Here is a 6,086-nt window from a genome sequence, read left to right as displayed (position 1 = left end):
TGATAAATGAAACCTTCTCCTCCATTTAATTCCTGTGCCCTTTTTACCAAGTCACAAATGCAAGAAGTTAATCCTAGCCCATTAAGGACTGAGGACTTTGGATCCATCGCCTGACTGCCCTGCCGCTCCAGGATGATCTTCCAGGATCTGCACTTTCTGGGTTGGGCAGACCTTGAGAAGCAATCTCTGAGTCTTCTGTTGGACCAGACTGTCAGCTGACCTGAAGATGGTCCTATTGTATGTAAAAGACTCAAGCTTTCCCTTTCTGACTTTGCCAGGGGTGAAGAAACCCAACCTCTTGCTCAGCTCTGGTCCTTGGCAGTGCAGCTCGAGCAGGGACAGGGACAGGGACAGGAGCCAGAGAGAGGTGAGTGGCTAGAAGTCCAAACTTTCCTGCCTGTTCCGGGCATGTAGACTAGTGATTCTTCTGGGGGGTGGTTTGGTTTGGGACACAATAAGGTCCATTCCTTTAAAAAAAATCACCAGGCAGATCCTTGTGTTTTAGACCTTAGTCACATTGGCCCAGAAATACCCAGACCGAAGGTCTGGGAGCAAGTGAGAAAGGAAGATGCACCCAAAGCTGAGGAAGCTGAGAGGAGAGCGTGGCAGTGACTTTCACCAGGAGCTCTGAGACCTTCCTGCATTATCCGACAGTGGCTACTGGGAAAGAGCACCAGATTTGGAATCTGGAAGCTTGGCTCTGAGTCTTAGCTTGGCTGCAGAGAAGCTGAAAGGGCCTGGCCTCTGGAGACAGAGCTGGGTTCAAACTCTGGTGCTCTCTTTGCCTGTGGTATGACCTCGGGAGAGTTGCTTCATTTCCTGAGCCTCAGTTTCCTCTTCTATAAGAAGAAGACCCTGATCCATTTTGATCCCTACCACCCTGTTAGCTCCTTCCTCTGCAATTTGGTGACATGCTCAGGAGGAGGGAATGTCTCACGTTCCATTGGATTGCCCTGAGGGTAGCAGATGCCCCAGATTGTTTCTGGATCAGGCAGGCACTTTTCCTTTGTTTAATGTTGAGGCCTCCTGCCATGTGCTGGGTTCATAGGAAAGTGAAATGCTTACTCTGAGGAACCTCCCTTCCCTGGAGTTTTTGGCTCTTCTCTTGCTTCATTTTCTTTCCCTCTTTCCCAGATGCACTTCACAGCACTATTTTGAGGACTCTATTTACTCAGTCTTTTTTAGACAAGAAAGGTCTTAGAGAAGGAGTTCCGTGCCAGTCACTCCTTTTAATGACTTCTCCAGGCTCCTTGGCGAACTCCAGGGAATAACCATTCAGGAGTACACGACAGGCTGGTGGCAGAGTAGGAAGCTAGCTCTACTTCTCATGCTAGGATTCCACAAATGCAGCTGGTTCATAAAGTGAATTGAGCAAAATTAGCGATTATCAGGCAGACACAGAAATCCCTTCTCCCCCTCCTGCCAGAGGCTGGGTGCGAGCCTCGAGAGAGAGGGGGTTGCAGTAGAGATGCAATGATACCAGAGGATGTTTCTTGTACCCCACTTATTTCAGAGAAAGCTTTCTGGGTCTTTTAAAGCACTGGTGATCCCAATGTGCAGAAAAGTTTGGGAACTAGGAAGCTACAGTAAGGGAGCTCGTAAGCCTGGGCTCCCACAAGACCACTTGATCGACATAAACAATGAGTAATACATGGGAGGCGGCAAGTGAGGAGAGCTGTGGAGCAAGGAGCCAAGAAACCTGGTCCTAATCCGGCTCCTCCTCTGGGATGCTGTGCAGTGTTGGCCAAGGCACAGCCCTCCAAGGGGCTCAGCTCCTGACTGGCATGAGGAGGGGCCTGAGCCCAAACCTTGGTTAGTATCAGAATCACTGAGGAGCTTATAAAAAAGAATACAGACTTCTAGGGCCTAATTCAGGAGGTCTGAGGCTGGTTCTGGAATCTTGTTTATTTTTTCCCCCCAAAATTCCTCAGGTGATTCCAATGTGCAGCCAAGTTTGGGAACCACTAACTTTAGCCAGTGTGCACCAAAATCACTGGAAGGTGCTTGTTTGTTAAATACCAGCTGTCGGCCCACCCCCAGAGTTTCTGATTCTTCAGATCTTGTTGGGGCCCCAGAATTCGCATTTCCAACAAGTTCCCAAGTGATGACGATTTCGCTGGTCTGGACCACACTTGGTCCAGACCAGAGCAACAGGATTCAACCTTAGCTGGACAGTAGAATCACCTTGGAGCTCTTAACAACTCTCAATGCACAGGCTGCACCAATTAAATCCATCTCTAGGGTGGCACCAGGCATCAGGATTTTCTTTCCAACATTGCATTATGAAAGTGTTCAAATATATAGCAAAATTGAAAGAAATCTGCAGTGAACAGCCACATACTCACCACCTAGATTCTGCCATAGCTATTGTCTCTGCCTGTTTCATCACACATCTGTCCCTCCACCCATTCCCCTGGCGTTAGGGTTTCTTAAAGCTCCAGATCCCCAGTGTTCAGCTAAGTTTGAGAATCAGGTGCTAGTGTTTCTGGGCTCCTCCTCTGTAAGGCTCTTTCTGGCTATGGTCTGCGGAATCTATGCAGATGCCCCCAGCCTCCTAGGGTTTGCCAAGAAAAAAGACATGCACTTATTCAGCACCTACTGAGTACCATTGGGGATCCTCTTCCTTTGAGCTGAGTCTAGCGGGAGATTTCATTTTCTGAAATATGTTTTTTTTTTAATATTCTTTTTTTTTTAATTTTTTGTTTATTGCAGTAACATTGGTTTATAACATTGTAAAAATTTCAGGTGTACATCATTGTACTTCTATTTCTGCATAGATTACATCATGTTCACCACCAAAATACTAATTACAACCCATCACCACACACATGTACCAAATTATCCCTTTCACCCTCCTCCCTCCCCCCTTCCCCTCTGGTAACCACCAATCCAATCTCTGTCCCTATGTGTTTGTTTATTGTTGTTATTATCTACTACTTAATGAAGGAAATCATACGGTATTTGACCTTCTCCCTCTGACTTATTTCACTTTGCATTATACCCTCAATGTCCGTCCATGTTGTCACAAATGGCTGGATTTCATCGTTTCTTATGGCTGAGTAGTATTCCATTGTGTATATATATCACATCTTCTTTATCCATTCGTCCCTTGATGGGCACTTAGGTTGCTTCCAAGTCTTGGCTATTGTGAATAACGCTGCAATGAACACAGGGGTGCATGTACCTTTACAAATTGGTGTTTTCAAGTTCTTTGGATAAATACCCAACAGTGGAATAGCTGGATCATATGGTAGTTCTATCCTTGATTTTTTGAGGAATCTCCATACTGTTTTCCATAGTGGCTGCACCAGTTTGCACTCCCACCAGCAGTGTATGAGAGTTCCCTTCTCTCCCCATCCTCTCCAACACATGTTGTTTCCTGTCTTGTTAATTATAGCCATTCTGATGGGCGTGAGGTGATATCTCATTGTAGTTTTGATTTGCATTTCCCTGATAGTTAGTGATTTTGAACATCTTTTCATGTGTCTGTTGGCCATCTGTATATCTTCTTTGGAGAAATGTCTGTTCAGGTCTTTTGCCCATTTTTTAATTGGGTTGGTAGTTTTTTTGTTGTTGAGATGCATGAGTTCTTTATATATTTTGGAGATTAAGCCCTTATCAGAAGTATGGTTTGCAAATATCTTCTCCCAATTGTTAGGTTGTCTTTTCATTTTGTTGATGGTTTCCTTTGCTGTGCAGAAGCTTTTTAGTTTGATGTAGTCCCATTTGTTTGTTTTTTCTATTGTTTCTCTTGCCTGGTCAGACGTGGTGTTTGAAAAGATGTTGCTAAGACCGATGTCGGTGAAATATGTTAAAGCCAGAGAAATTCAGACCAAAGAGCTAGTGTTCTTAGTATGTGGCCCTCTACTGGTGGAGAGGGTCGTGCTGTCGTCGCATCACCAGGGCATGACTGGATTTGGATGTACTTGCCCTGGATCCTCTATCTAATAAAAACTAGAAGGGGATGAAGCTTCCAGAGAAGGTTCCTCATTCACTGATTCCAGGGTACTGACCAAGCGGTCATTGTGAGATCTGTGCCTGCCTTCAGACCTCAAGGCTTTATTGGAGCCAGTAAACTGTCCTTCACAATACAGCGTGATCCTATGTGATAAGTGCTCTGCCAAATCCCCCTAGGTTTTCCAAGCCTTTGCAGCCAGCCCTAGAGGGGAAAATGATAAAGAGTTCTGCAGTGTGGAAGCTTCCAGAAGAGCAAATCTGACCAGTAACCATCCCTCCTCCCACCCCACTGGGCGCACAGCTGGTCCTGTGGTGCCTCAGCGTCTAGAGGAAGAGGGAGAAGCCACAAGCACATAAACTTGCCCTAGGCTGCCTGAGATCTGGAGTTTCCATCTGGGCTGTGTACCTTTGGGTTTTCTTCTACATCAGTTTCTGACAGCTGGGGTAGGGTGGGGACCAGAGAATGGGGTTTTATCGGAGAGAGAGTCTAGATGGGATAGAGTGAGTGTGTCCGTTTATTTCTAAGGAAACAGTGGAAAGTCAGTTAATGAGGAAATCCAAGCCATGGTTCTCTTTCTAGGGCTCCTTTCTCGCCCTCTGTTGGGAGTGAGAAGTGGGGAGGAGAAAGAAAGGTCCAGGGAGGGGAGGAGAAAGAAAGGTCCAGGGAGAGGCCAGCCTATGCAATAACACAGCCATGCTGGACACAGGCCTGAACTAGCTCTCCCGTGGATGGGAAGCAAGTCTGGGATTTCCTGGCTGGTCAACAGGGTTAGGGAGTTCATTCTGAAAGAAAGGTGGGTTTTCCCTCAGTTGCCAATGAAATCAGAGGAATTGCCATTTAGAAATACAACTTTGTGTGGAGATAGTTTCAGCTCTGCTGGGGGCTGAAACTTGGGAGCTGGGACTTCCTCAAACACTTTACTTGAGTCATTTTGAAAATGTGTAATTCTTTTGGGCCACTCAGACTTGAGTCCCTTTTGCTCGGGCTTTTTAGCCTGATTCACTTTGTGTGTCTCCCGAGGTGTCTTTGCATTTTACTGAAATGGTTTGCTAGAGTTCCTTGAGACCTTAAGGGCCAACAGGACCTTGATGTCTGTGAGGACTGTGGTTGGCTGGTGGCCCCCCGGGGCCCTGATGCTCTCAGCACAGGACCTGGATGGGGTAGGTGCTCCATAGGCCTCGCTGAGTCGATGAACACTGCGCTGTTTTCCACAACTCCAAAAAAAAAAGGTGGAAGGCCAACAATAGGGGAAGAGTTTCTAACTCTGGCACAGGAACCAGGACAGAATAGCATGAAGCCTTTTGAAAAAGCTAATTATGAAGACTAGGTGGGAAGATATAAAAATATAAATGGTGGGAAAATATTATCCAGTAAGTATGTGTGATTACAGCTAATGTTATAAAACACGACACACATGTTGTAGTGAGGAACTTAAAGGCAAAGGCAAATGGAAATAGTTGTGCTAAGGCAGTAAGAATACGAGCAGTGACTGTTCAAGGTTTTTCTTAAATTTTAACTGTTGCAGCATCATTATAACACAAAACTCAAACCTCTGCGGCAGTGTCCCATGATAGACATAACCAAGACTTGGGTGGCCAAAGCCTTTGGCTTGTCCTGGCCAGAGGGAGCTCCTTGAGTGCGGGGTCCATTTTGTTCATGACTGCCCCCCATAGCCCCACACCCAGCACACAGTGGGTGCTTGATAAATACTTGCTGAACTAGTGGCTCAGTGGGCAGCTTATACCAGAGGTTTAGGTCTTTTTTGAAGATACTCAGGTATTTTGATTGGAGGAGAAAAAGACTTGGGTAAAGAATCGCATCTGATCCACAAATCATCACCAAAGGAAAAGTTTAAGTACTGTGACCTCTTGTTTCGATTGTGTGTAAGCTGGTTCTTTTCAGTTAAAGTGGTTTAGTAAATGTACAACAAATAATTAAAAAAATTTTTTTTTACCTCTAAGCTTTTTCGTGTGTGAATAAAATCACAAGAAAGGAGGGAAAAACCCTTTGTCCCCAAGGGACTCCATTCTGGGTTCAGACTCCAGCAAGGGTGATAAAGGCCTGCCGTCAGGGAGGAGTGGCTGCCTAACTCCCATCCCCTTTGGCCCTGGGGCTCGGAATTGATAAC

The 6,086-nt window shown here is 45.8% G+C and overlaps 1 protein-coding gene across 1 annotated transcript in view; it reads left to right on the top strand.

Moving 5' to 3' along the window:
- The first annotated feature begins 302 nt into the window (after positions 1-302).
- Positions 303-6,086, top strand: part of SRGN (serglycin) — a 29,860-nt gene continuing 24,076 nt past the window's right edge. Inside the window, exon 1 of the mRNA XM_058543301.1 lies at positions 303-367. The gene's annotated coding sequence lies outside the window, so the exon portion shown is untranslated. The remainder of the gene's footprint in view (positions 368-6,086) is intronic.

The sequence above is a fragment of the Diceros bicornis genome, chromosome 6 (genome assembly GCF_020826845.1).
Source record: "Diceros bicornis minor isolate mBicDic1 chromosome 6, mDicBic1.mat.cur, whole genome shotgun sequence".
Classification (NCBI taxonomy): Eukaryota; Metazoa; Chordata; class Mammalia; order Perissodactyla; family Rhinocerotidae; genus Diceros; species Diceros bicornis.
This window is presented reverse-complemented; position numbering and strand designations above follow the sequence as displayed.